At 38.4% G+C, this 12,735-nt stretch overlaps 1 long non-coding RNA gene across 7 annotated transcripts in view; it reads right to left on the bottom strand.

Moving 5' to 3' along the window:
• Positions 1–8,820, bottom strand: part of LOC140650634 (uncharacterized) — a 38,614-nt gene extending 29,794 nt beyond the window's left edge. Inside the window, exons 1-2 of one of the 7 annotated variants that reach the window (XR_012042098.1) lie at positions 8,568–8,820; positions 2,014–2,121 (exon numbers count right to left, since the gene is read on the bottom strand). This is a non-coding gene — a long non-coding RNA (uncharacterized lncRNA). The remainder of the gene's footprint in view (positions 1–2,013; positions 2,122–8,567) is intronic. The other 6 variants (XR_012042097.1, XR_012042102.1, XR_012042100.1 and 3 more) reach the window with 6 other exon arrangements.
• Between the last annotated feature and the right edge of the window lie 3,915 nt (positions 8,821–12,735).

Here is a 12,735-nt window from a genome sequence, read left to right as displayed (position 1 = left end):
CCACCTACTTGGTTCTCACAAAATCCATTCTGCTTCACATGAGTTATATCGCATAACTTCCAATTACTTGGCATAACTATATATATTTTAAATATCTATGTTGGAAATTCAGAAAAAAAGCAGTTTTCAGGCAAGTCATATACATTGGCTTATATAGTTAAGTTTAGAAGATAAAGATCCCACTCCAGCCTTTAAGGGGAAGATGGCTGAGAATTGACTAGCATTGCCTTATCCATTCAAGGAGAATGTTATCCATTCATAAGCTTGATACATTTCCTTAAGACTGTCAGCAGTAGCAAAGTGATAAGATAATGGAATGCATTCATTTTAATTATCTCAAATATTTCCCCAGTGAAAGTTGCAAATAGTTCTAGTTCATTTTAGTAATGAAGGAATAAAGAAACTAATCACTTTTTAGCTAGATATATTTGAATAAACAAATGCTGCATAGTCATTTATGAAAAGATATATTTTTGCGTAAATTCACTTGGGGGTTTTTTGGTTGGTTGGTTGGTTTGGTTTTTTGGTTTTAATATGGAGATCCATCTTAGAAATAAGAGCTTTTTAGTAACCTTGTGACTGTTGCATTTTCCTCCCCTACAATTAGCATCACTACTGTAGACTTTAAAAAGTGCTTTTAAATACATATTGTCAATGAATAACTTGATGTCATATTTGCTTTTTTGTACATTGAAATGTTTTAATTTAATGAACTGTTATGATTTTGAGTGCAGATCATATATAGGATCTGTGGAGACTGTGGTATTCTGATGGCCAGCTTCACATGCTGATGAGATCCTTTATATTACACTGCTTAATGAATAGTCATCTATAACTCACTGTGCAGTTACCATAACCATAAAGATTTAACATTTGTAGTTCCTCTGAGTAACTGAAAATACTTATCAGCACAAATAAATCACAATTGAGGAGGCTTACTCCTACCTATCCTAGTGATCAACGTATCACTGCCTGTTAAAAAACAACAGAGAGGGGAAATCTGGAAGTTTCTATTGAAAGATAGATTTTGATAAAACAAAAATAAACAGAAAATATGGCATTTGGTCATGATGCTTAAGATCATTGATGAAATGCATTGCTAAAGAACATGGGATGTAACCTTGAATATGTGTGGACTTAGGCTTAGTAAAGGAGGCTTTTAACAGTACGTGATTTTCAGTAAATGCAGATTAGTGAGTTAGCTCTCCCTGACATACATTTCCCAGTTATGTTTCTAGCCCAATGTTGGGCCAGGAATAACTTAATTAAACTGCCATAATTAAGGCATAAGCCCAAGCTGAGTGAGAGCAGGTAACACATTTTATCAGTTGGATGAAGGATTCTGTTCAGTCCAAGGCTCTCAGTGAAGCTGAGCTCTCCGGCAAGTGCAAGTCTTTCCAAGAAGGGCTGCCGAAACACAGTGCATCCACTGCCTGTTAGCAGCCCCCACCTCTATCCAGCTGAGCTCAAAGCTGGATAGAACGGGTGCAGTCATACACAGAAAAGCCAGAGACCCCTTCTCAGAGAGACCATATCAAAACAGCTACAGTGAAGATCTTTATAGCAAACAGAGTCTCCTCTCTCCGATAAAGCTGCCTTTGATCTTGTGTAATTCTCAAAACCTCAGGGAAGGAATTCTGGCTTAAAAGTGCAGAGAAGTATTTTCTCATACAGAGTGAAATATGATTACACAAGTATTAGGATAACGCACTGGACAGGGAAAGGGTACAAGTTGCACCAGGAGAGGTTTAATCTTGACATAAGAAAGAAATTTGTTATGGTGAGAATAATCATTCACTGGAACAATCTCACCAGGGACATAGTAGAGTCCTCATCACTGGAGGTTTTCAAGATGCGATTGGAGAGGATGCTAGATAACCTCATCTAGGCTCCCTTTCCCATGAAAATATGGACCAGATGATCTCTCAAGGTCCCTTCCAACCTGGGCTGTTCTATGATTCTATGATTTTATTTATTTATTTTTCATTAATGGCGAGATAAGTTCTGACTTACCTTTCTCTCAAAATGGAAGTATTGTCCTCAAGGCCCCTAAATATTGTTACTGATGTCTACTCTAGCACACATCGGAATTTCTCCATGGAAACAGGAAGTGTGAGGAATCTGAAATAAGAAAAAGAAGGAATTAAATTTAAGTGTCAGCTGGGAACTGCTTCAAGCAATGATTATTCTTTCAGCATTCAGCTAATTGCTCAAGATGACTGACTGTGATTAGAATACTACTGATCATGTTTAAAAGCAAACATAAATTTATCAACTATTTTCCAGAGAAAGAACAAATAGCACAGACTTGATTCTGATGTCATTTATATTGGCTTTTTACATACACATGCTGTTGGAGCTGAATGTGGTTACAGTTACCTTATGAAAATTCAAAGTACCTCTGTTGAACTGCAAAGACTTCCTTCAGATTACACACAATGAGATCAGGATCTAGATCCTCCATTTTAATGGGGTAACACCTAATTTAGAGCAGCATGAGGTTAGAATCAGGCTTTCAATGTGAAGAAACAGTGGAGTTACAGTTTTAAGTTATAGAAGACTATAATAAAATGAGAATAGGGTGCCCAGTACACAGGGTGAAATATGAAAAATGAAGCTTTATTTTCATGCTCACACCTGAAATGCAAATGTGTAACAGATGTTTAGCTATCTCCTTTCATTCTATCAGCATCACATTCATCACAGTACAAAAATATGTAACACATCATAATCGAACTGATGGAAAGCCTGTATTATACAAGTGACTGTAAGGAGTTCTCCATTAGTATATCTAATTTAATTCGAAACAGTGAAGCTTGGTCTTCCCTTAAAGCAGGCCTAAAACACTTTTGACTGAGAAATCACTCACTGTGAAATATCCTAATAATAACTTGTAAATCCCCAAAGCTCTGAAAAGGTAAGGCTTCAGTGAATTACAATCCTATTTATACAGGGTATGAGTTTACATTTACATATTCATACGTATCTAAAATTTCACAAACATACATATTTAACTTCCACTTATTCATATGATACCTAAGTTGCTATTCTTTCATTGTACTTTGGCTGAATCCCCTGTTATCTCATTTGTTTGGTACAACATGGGTTTCCTACAATAGGCCACACTGGACTAGGAACAGAAGGAAATGAACAGCGTTGGAATATACGAATGATTTATTCTGTGGCTAGAGTAAAGCAGAAAGGGCTTCACCCAAGTTTCTTTTCTCATTGTTCCACCCAAGAGAATCACTAGTGTCTTTGTGTCTTGGGTTATATACCTGCATGCTTAGAAAATACCAGTACACCTCTTTTTTACAAGGAGGTAGTCCATGTATTAAATAAGGCATTAAAAAACTTCAGAAATGTATTTTTAAAGCCTTCAGGCTGCTTTGTGGTGCTCTTTTCATTTTCTTTAGGGTTTTGCAATCCTTTCCCATCTTAGCCCGCCAGTAAAATGAAAGATTTACATTTTTCTGTGAGGTTCAGGTAATCTATTGATTTGTGATCTCCTACAATGAGATCACACAAGAGCCTTCACTGACCAGAAGAGCATGCGATAAAGACAGGTACAGAAGAGTAGAGGTCCCAACATATGGTGCTGTAAGCACTACCTGCAAAAAGCCTGTAATTTATTAAAGAAGTAAAATGTTCCTACTTTCAGAACTTAATGACACAAATAACCAAAACAAAGGTCACAAAAATCAGTTGTCACAGGGACAGACAATAAAAGAACATAACGAAACAGAGAACTTGGGTTAAATAGCCTGAAAGGGGAAAGGTCTTGTGCCGGCAAAGACCCTGGCGTGGCACTGGGATCCACCCAAAGCGCCCTTTTCTGAGCGCCTCTTTTTGACTTCAACAGGTTTTGGATACATCATATATTGAGGAGGGAGGAAATTCAGAGCAATCTCTTAATGCACAGTTGTGCTCCCAGCAATCCAAAAGGCCTAACCCCAGCATTAGATTACCAGATGCTCCACTAATCCATTAGCTATTACATCTGCATTCCAGGGTTTTCGTAAGAAATGCTACAGCTGTGATCCTCTGAAGTGTCTCCTAAAGTGATGACTGACTTCAGAGATTATCACTCCCTTTTCCCTTAGAACAGGATGGAGCTTCCCCAGTGGCTTCATGCTGCTGGAAGAGATTCTGGATAACCTCTGGCTGTTTAATCCCCGCAGACCTTGGGAGCAGTGCAAGTGTGGGTGGTGGATGGAAGGAAAAGTTTTCCTACTGAATTCTGAGAATTCTTACCCTTCAGGTGCTCCCTCTTTTCCAGGAGTGTCAGTGATTTGCTGTCAAAATTTTCAGGAGACGGTTGAAGGAAAACATTTTCCCTTAGGCTGAGATAAGCCCCATGTCTCAGAGATGCATAAGCAAGCCCAGAAAAGGCTGGAGGGAGAGGGGAACGTACGTATAGACCTTTTTAAGAAAAAGAGCAACTTAATTTGTCAAATAAAGTTATTCTAGAGGAATTTCTTATACTCTAAAAGCATGCTAAGCACATGAATAGTGAGGAACTGAGTTAAAATTAAATTTGGAGTTAATAAATAGCATTTACGCAATTTATGCTACATGTTTCAAGGCAATACATGCAAAAGATAATGAATTTGATTGCTTAAGGTATATATGTGAAGCTCAGCAACAACAGACATTGCTACTGAAGCAAATTTACTGCAAGGGATACCTAAACCACAAGCAGGATATTTACATCAGTTCTCCCCTCTTTGCCCTTAATCTTTGCCCTTTGATCTTAAAAAAGGAGCTTATAGAAGATCTTCAAGCTTTTCTCAGATCTTAGTTCGAGATAATGAAGGCAAAGATACTTTCTCTTTCTGAAAATTATGTCTCTCTCAGACACTAAGGAAAGGCAAAGATAGGCACCATGTCTCCAGTTGAACACCTTCCTTTTGACAAAATATAAAGCAGAAATTCATGCTGACACTTCGGTCGGCAGTCAAGTGAGTTGCATTCAAACCTGAGTGTCCATTACATGTTGTCTTTTGTCTGGAAGAGCACAGCAGGCCAGGTTATGTTTAGCCTTCAGAGGAAGGACCCAGTTTTTTTCTCTTCACCATACATCCATAGTGAATGAAGGCAGAAACACAAGTGAAGGCTCCTGAGTCCAAAACTGCCCTGCATTACAGCCCAGAGTGCAATCCAACTTGAAAATTAAATAGAGCAAGTAAGGCCAATGACTACAAAACCAATCATGTATCCTCCTTGAACCGGTACCAGTGAATAACTCACCTTATAAAAATTGCATTTAATGTGGGACCTTCTGGATCATGGGCAAACCATTTAGCATTTAAGGTCCCCATTAAGATTATCCTTTGACCTTGTGAGTCACTTGACACTGCACTTGGCACTTGACACTGCTTTCTACTGTGATGTTTCCTTGTTGTCCCTTGTCAGGGAAGGAGTCAGAAGAAAAGGACAGGAGGGAGAGGATAAATTTTTAATTTGGGCATAGTTAAAATGTAGTTTCTGGGCAGCATAGCAAGCAATTGGGTGTCAAAACAGATAACACCGAAAACAAGTGCTAAGGTTGTTTGATGATCATGTAACAAGTATGAGAAGAAATGTCCTCCCAAAGCAACATCATTTGTTTTAATGGTGAGCTCAGTAATTCAACATAATGTCTTCTATGTTAAATATTTTGACTTGGGTTGTATCATTCTTAGTTATACTGAACGGAGATCCTTTTAGCATGTATCGTATCACTGAATTCAGCTGGATGACAAATGAAAAAAGGTACCACTTCTGTGGTTCCCACCCATAACAAATTTTCCAGAGGAGTGGAAGATACCACTTCTTTGTTTAGATTCAGCTGCCAAATATATTTGTTCATGTTAGCTTATGTTATTACTAATACATCGAAGACTTGTCTAGGAAGAAGAAGAGATTTTATTTTTCCAAGAGTTGCACCTGTGTTGGATTTAGGGAGCTTGTGAACACCTAATGTCAAATGAAGCTTCAGTGCTGAAGGATGAAGAAAAATTACGTAGAGCAACATATATTAGTTTAGAGCAATTTATGTCAGTATATTACTATAAAACATTCAGGCTATTTCCTCTTGCTTAATTGACGCTCTAGATGAAAGAAGGACACAGGGTGAAGAGATGAGCTATGACCACAAAAGAAAATTTCGTAAGAATACTAAAATATTAAATGAAAACTGATGTTGCAAAGTTTAAATATAAAAGATTCAAGATTTTCAGGAACAGATATATGAGATGTTTGCAGCTCCATAGTTAGATATCCATCTACAATCTACGTAGCCCAGTTTTCAAAGCTGTTGACTATCCAGATGCTCCAGATGGTCTCAGGGATTATGTCTCGATACTTAGAAAGTTTGCAAATTATACTAGCTTCTAATATTTCTACCCACACTGCAGGAAGGGAGTCCCATTAGAACCATTTTCAAAAGCCTTATTCGTAGAAATGAGTCAAGCATGTCATCTACCTAGTAATACCAAACTGTATTAATTGTTCTCTCAACACAGTCTGTTAACAGATGAACGCATTATCCAGCTGAAGCGAGGCACCAGAAGCTGCGCAGTGGACAACAGTGTCCAGGGCGTAAATACCAAGAGGCCACATTTATTGCTGTCATAGCTTTACATCAGTCTGTTCTTTTACTTCAGAGACTGTGGGATCAAGCGAGGTGAGGGCACAAGAGAAGCAGATGTTTTTTTTCTACCAAAACACCAGTGTGGGACAGAAAAGGAAAGAAGAGCAAAATATAATTTAAGATTGTGTTGGGCAGAATGGAGCAGATGCAACCTTGGAGTGCACACAACTTTATATACCTCACAGAAAAAGAGCACTTGCACTATAGGTTCCCTCAGTTAACAGCTACAGGAGGCTAACTGGATGTAAAATAGAGGGAGCGAACTTAGAGCAGGAAGAAAAGTCATCCCTCATCCCAGAGAGCGGTTTTCATTGCTTTGTAGTTCCAGCAATGCTGCTGGCATGAGCATAATGTTTATACTGTAAATCCTCAGAGTCTACTTTTATGGTCTTTTTTAACTTTCCGCTTTGAGATAGCTTTATTGCAGAGGGGATTATGTCATATTTTACCAACTGTAAAGGTATAAACTAATAGCTGGGAATGTGCTTGTTTTAAATGTTTCTGTTTAATGCAAGGAAGCAGATACCATTACAGGTTTCGATATGCTTCTCCTCGCAGATGCTTGGTTGCCTCACCTTTTAATGTTGAACATCCTTTATTTTCTGAAACTTTAGGGTTTGTTCAGAAGAAAAGCACTTTTCTTTATAGACTTGAACTCTCTGCTCTTACTATAGATCACTCTTTATGCTGTCTGATCTGGTTCTCATTTACTTTACTTTTATAATTATTTCATTAGCCTTGGTATAGCTGTTAATGAGATTTAGACCGGAAGGCTGTCACTGCATTATCATTGCTCACATTGTCCACCCATTAATCTTTTCTGTTTCCATGCCCATACACGTACACACGCAGTATTTCATACAACAACTGACCAGAATTCACTGACCAGAAACAGGCTTTTGCACTTTCTGGTCTTCATCCTGCAACTACATCTAATTCTCAGTCTCGCCCGACCTACTGACATCAGATAAGCAAAAAACAAAGCGTCAGCGAGTCGCTCTTCTCTCCGCACCCAAACTGCATCGTGTGCAAGGGCAGGAGGGAGAAGCTGAGCAAAGACGGGCCCGTTCAAACACCCCTCCTTGGGAGGGTGCCGTGTCTCCCCAGGCTCCTGCTCTCATGCTACCCCAGCCCCGGCAGTGGGACGGTCCCCCATGGGACTGCCACCAGCCCCGGGTCACCCAGATCACACTGGCTAATCCGGCACCGGATTATGGCGGTTATGGGGTTCACACGCACCTGCTGCCCTTGTCTGCTGTGCTTTGCCTAAAACTGATGCTGGAAAAGAAGCAAAAGCAGCTTGTGAGTTGCCACACAAGAGAGATCAGCTAATCACTATTAAGCCGATTGCTCTAACCAGATTCAAAGCAGTGCACAGTGGTTTCAAAAGAAACGGAAAAAGTGTATAAAATTGTTTGACAATTACTGATAAACTGAGTTAAGACGTAGTTATTACGGAGCGGGAGGGGGTTCACTTAGACCATCAATAATACAAAATTTTGTTCAGGCAAAAATTCCATTAATTTTATCTGATCAGTTTAATTTGTCAGTTTAGGATAAACACATTCATTTACAGCAGCAGCTATCACCAGGAACATTGCCTGGCATTATTTCTCCCACACCTGTCAACATTTCCCCCCCAGTTAAAAAACATATATGTGGCTTTTCTGTAGCAACAAACAAAGTTAGTGCTAATTAGCCACATTTATATTCTCTAAAAGTAACTCTGGATATGGAAAACCCACGTATTCAACAGGGTACATGGATTAAATTGTTTACCATTCCACGTAAAAGTAAAGCACAAAGCTAGAGGCTAAGACAGAAAGGAAGGCAGAGGAATTCTTAAGGCATTTACAAGCCCTTAGAATTAGGGTTTAACTGCAGTGTAAAACAATTTGTGATGAGAACAAGGCAGATAAGGGAAGTGTTTTACCTTGTCGCAGCCCTTTCTTTTTCACTTCAATAAAAAGTTATCCCACAGAGTAGACCAGAACCCCACAGCAGTTTGTGAGATGGCTGTTGCTGAATATCCTTCACCCTGATGGCTGTGATGGTGCCAGGATCCCCCATGGAAAAATTCCTTCCATGAGGAGCAATTCAGGGCCTTAAAGCAACATAATCCATTCTGGATTCCTTTGGGTTTTGAAGTATGCAACTGACTTTGCAGTTGCTAAATCTACGCTTCGTCTGGTATTTTTACAAGTACTCCTGCATCTTTGTGGTTCAAACTGAAACACAAACATTCTTACAGAGTCCAGAAAGTATTTGCCAAAAATTCTAATGGCAAGTGTTAAAACAGCTCTGAACAGATTAAACTCTCAGCCTCTCTACTGCAGGCCACAGAAATGACCCTAGTACTTGACTTTTATCTTCCAGATTAAAAATTCAAAGGAGAAGGAAAAGCCAGGTAAGACACTGGATCTGAAGGGGCGATCTGGCATTTTCAGTACTGAAAGAAATCATGTTTATTGAATATCCCAACTGTTCAATTCTGTACCATTTCTGTAAGTAGAGAACCTGAAGAATTTATCCATTATAGCAAACTATGCACAGTTCAGAAGATAAAAAAAATATTTATCTGTGCTCAACACAACTTCATGAAAGATCATTAAAAGGTTACCAAAAAGAGTCCCACTTGTAAGCAAAAGTAAAAGCATGAATTCATGAGAATTTAAATCAGCTCTTGCTGATTTACAAATTTTCCAATTTCCTAGGCTTCTCCAAAATTATAGGTGTCTCCGACATTGATGGTATTTAAGAATGGCATAGCTTTGTGAAAAAAAGGAAATCTAACTTTCACTTAAATATTAATGTCAAGTCTTTATAATAATCACATAAATACATTTGATCATAAGCATTCAAATGGAGGAAATTAATTGCTTCACAATACAGAAAGATAAAAGTTATCTGTCAGAAATTAAGAAGCTGATTGGGTAACGCCAGTAATCCTCCTCCTTCCATACAGAGGCAGACTCTTCTGGTTAACAGTGAGAACAGCCTCTTATGAAGACCTCATACTGAGCTTTTATAATTGCTTTAGTAATTCTACTGATACCAAAAGAATCACATCAATAACGCACCCTCCCTAAATATAAGCTGCTAAACTTCTGCCGCCTTCTGATTTCAGACTGTATTTTCAGAATTACACATGCTTTCCCAGATATCTGCCCTCAGTGTAGCCCTCCTTGGCTGGCAGTCGAAAGACTAACAAGGCACCTGTAGTCTCCACAAGATGTGGTGTGTTGTAAACCAACTATACTAATTTATCCGATTGCCTTCCAAGGGTGATGTGGGGAAAAGCAGCTGACATTAACCCATTGTCTAGTTGTGATATAGAGAACCGGTTTGGCGTGTGACTATTCATTTAGAAAAACATTATTGGGAAAGGAGAGAATCTTGTTTTTTGAGTCCTCATAAGGGTTAAGAACATATTGAATACATCCAACTTTGTACGTAACAGAGCATCACTGGTGGGAGGTTGATGCTGGCAGCACAGTGGGATGGGAATTGACTTATTGCTATGAATGGTGACACACACACTGAAGCCAAACAAGGAGGGGAGCCACAGCCTGGGAGGAAGCATAATAGGTAAAAAAATGCCTTAGTTTGTCCCTTACGTGACATGTAATGAAAGTGAGTTCTGCCCATGCCAACTTGAGCAGAGGTCTGGATCCTGGGAAGCATTTGCCTCCATCCTAGCCAGGCTGGGCTGTAGGGGTTTGAAAATACTGGCTACTAAAACATGACTTGGAAACTTGATTCCTCCTGGGATCCAGAAGTCTCCTCCTGGCCCTGTCACCACTGCTGGCTTATAGCAACTCAGTGAACATCCTGGCTTGAAATGGCTATGAAGGTTTTTTGCTAATTTGTTAGTAGATACTGCTACAGGAGCAAGATCTTCAAGGCCATTTGATTATAGCAGTGGTGCCAGGACAGTCAGCCTGATGCAGTTTAAGGTTTATACTTGGCAGTTAATAAAAAAATTGACCATCTCTGACAGCAGATGTTTCCTTAAGGGTATATAAACTACCTTTTAACGGAGTCATCCAGTTCAGCCCTGATAGCCTTCCTGTATGTGACAAAACCAGATGTGACAATAATAACATAGTGAATCATTGACTCAGGATCCCACATTATAGAACTATGTAGAGCAGAGATGTGAATTCCTGTACGTAAAGTTAGGAAAAGGTCAGTGCATTGTAAGTGTCTCTTAAATGCACTTAAACATAAAATCAGAAATGTCTCATTTTTTATACATTTGTGGGGGTTTGGTATTTCTTGGCATAGCTTCACTGTCCAAGGGCTTTTAGGTAGCTATCATCCACTTACATGGATTTCCAGCGTAAGCAGGTGACATCTAGAAAACAGTTATCCCCACCTTTCCTGTTAATGCCTCCATGAATTTTCACTGAAATAATTGGGTTTAGTGGTGTTTCAAGAACAAACTGTTTCTTTACACATTGAATGTCTTGCCAACACATTGATGTTACCGAATTCACATGAATTAAAATCTCAACTAGCCTGAGGCTTTTACTTTAAAAAAAAAACCAAACAACTTACCAAACTTGTATGAGAACTTAATGCCTGTGATTTGAATAATGAGGCACTTACTGTGATCAGCTGAAAACAAAACTTGCTTAGTATTCCTGATAAGTGATTTTCAGTTTAAAGACAAAAAACTATCTTTCCATACTCTGTCTCCAAGAGAATTTGTCAGAGAAAGCTCCTCTTTCAGTTTACATTATGCCTATGATAGACTGAAATATATTTTTCTGTGCTCTGCTGGTAATAATCAGTATCTCTTATTTTGCTTTTTGACATTTGAAATGAGGAGTCTTTTGATTAATAGACCCTAGGAGCCCTATATAATCTCAGGATGATTTTTCAGGAAGACTTTAATAAGGTGTCTTCTTAGCCTGTCACCCAAATGTATCACAGCTCCCTATCAGTTGTGCATGAATGTGCTAGTAGAACTTGTTCATGAATCTTGGCACTTTCAAATAAAATGGAATCGAGATCTCAGCTTTCTCAAGGCCTAGATCTGTATTGCCAATGGTCTTTCATTACAAAAAGCTTTCGACAAATCCTCCTTTTTAATGATTAGTGTAGAAAAATACATCAAAGCCTAGAGAACTTCATGGGTGTTTTTCTTATTTTTTTAAAAACTAGAACTGCCAAGAACATGTCTCGTTTTATCCATAAAGTTTTGACATCAGAACCATAAGATCTTAAAAAAACCCAACCAGTTGTTTGTTGATAACATCATCAACGTTGCTAAAACACATTCCGTTCATTTTTAGCATTTCTCAGTGGCATTTCAATTGCATGCATATGAGTGCTTCTCAGACATGTTTCAGGAATTCATCTAATCCATGCAAAATTCTTTGGAATGGAAGCTGTTCTACTGCAAATACAAAGCTTGCAGAACTAAGGTCTACAGTTGTGTGCTTCTCAGAATTTGAAACTGCCTCTAGACATAAAAGCAAAGTATTCTAATGGAGAAACAGATTTTTTTTGTTGTTATTTTTTCATATGTACTGATAACTTACTGCATGCCAAGGGGAAAACAATTCAAAGAAAGGGGGAAGGACACAAACATCGAAAAATTAGTGCTATGCAAACTGTCCACACACTTTTTTTTGAGGTGTACCAAGAGCCATAGATGCTTTAGGGTAGTGAAAATGAGTGGAATTATTCATATGACTTTTTGGTGTTGTTTGTTATATACATAACCACAGTAATATCTATTACTTGCCTTAAAAATATGACTTTATTGTTGCTGAGAGAAAGGGTATTGCACCAAATTTGATAACATCAAACTCCCATTTCCCCATTTACCTTGATTTTTCACTACTCCCTTGCCAAAATGAAAGGTAAGTATTATGCTGAGTATATACTTGCTGAATAAGTTTGGCTATATGGTATCCTCTGCTATGGTCTGATGAACCCTGTTTTTGTCTTCTAGAGTAATTCCTATACATTAAAATACATATTTTCTGTGTGTTATTACCATATACAGTGATGGTGTGTGAATAAATCTGTGAGTTTAAATGCCTGGGGAAGGATGTAGCTTTTAAAACTATTGGATACATGAAAGGTTT

Source organism: Ciconia boyciana, chromosome 4 (genome assembly GCF_034638445.1).
Source record: "Ciconia boyciana chromosome 4, ASM3463844v1, whole genome shotgun sequence".
NCBI classification, from domain to species: Eukaryota; Metazoa; Chordata; class Aves; order Ciconiiformes; family Ciconiidae; genus Ciconia; species Ciconia boyciana.
The sequence above is the reverse complement of the archived record's forward strand: the minus strand, read 5'-3'. Positions and strand labels throughout refer to the sequence as shown.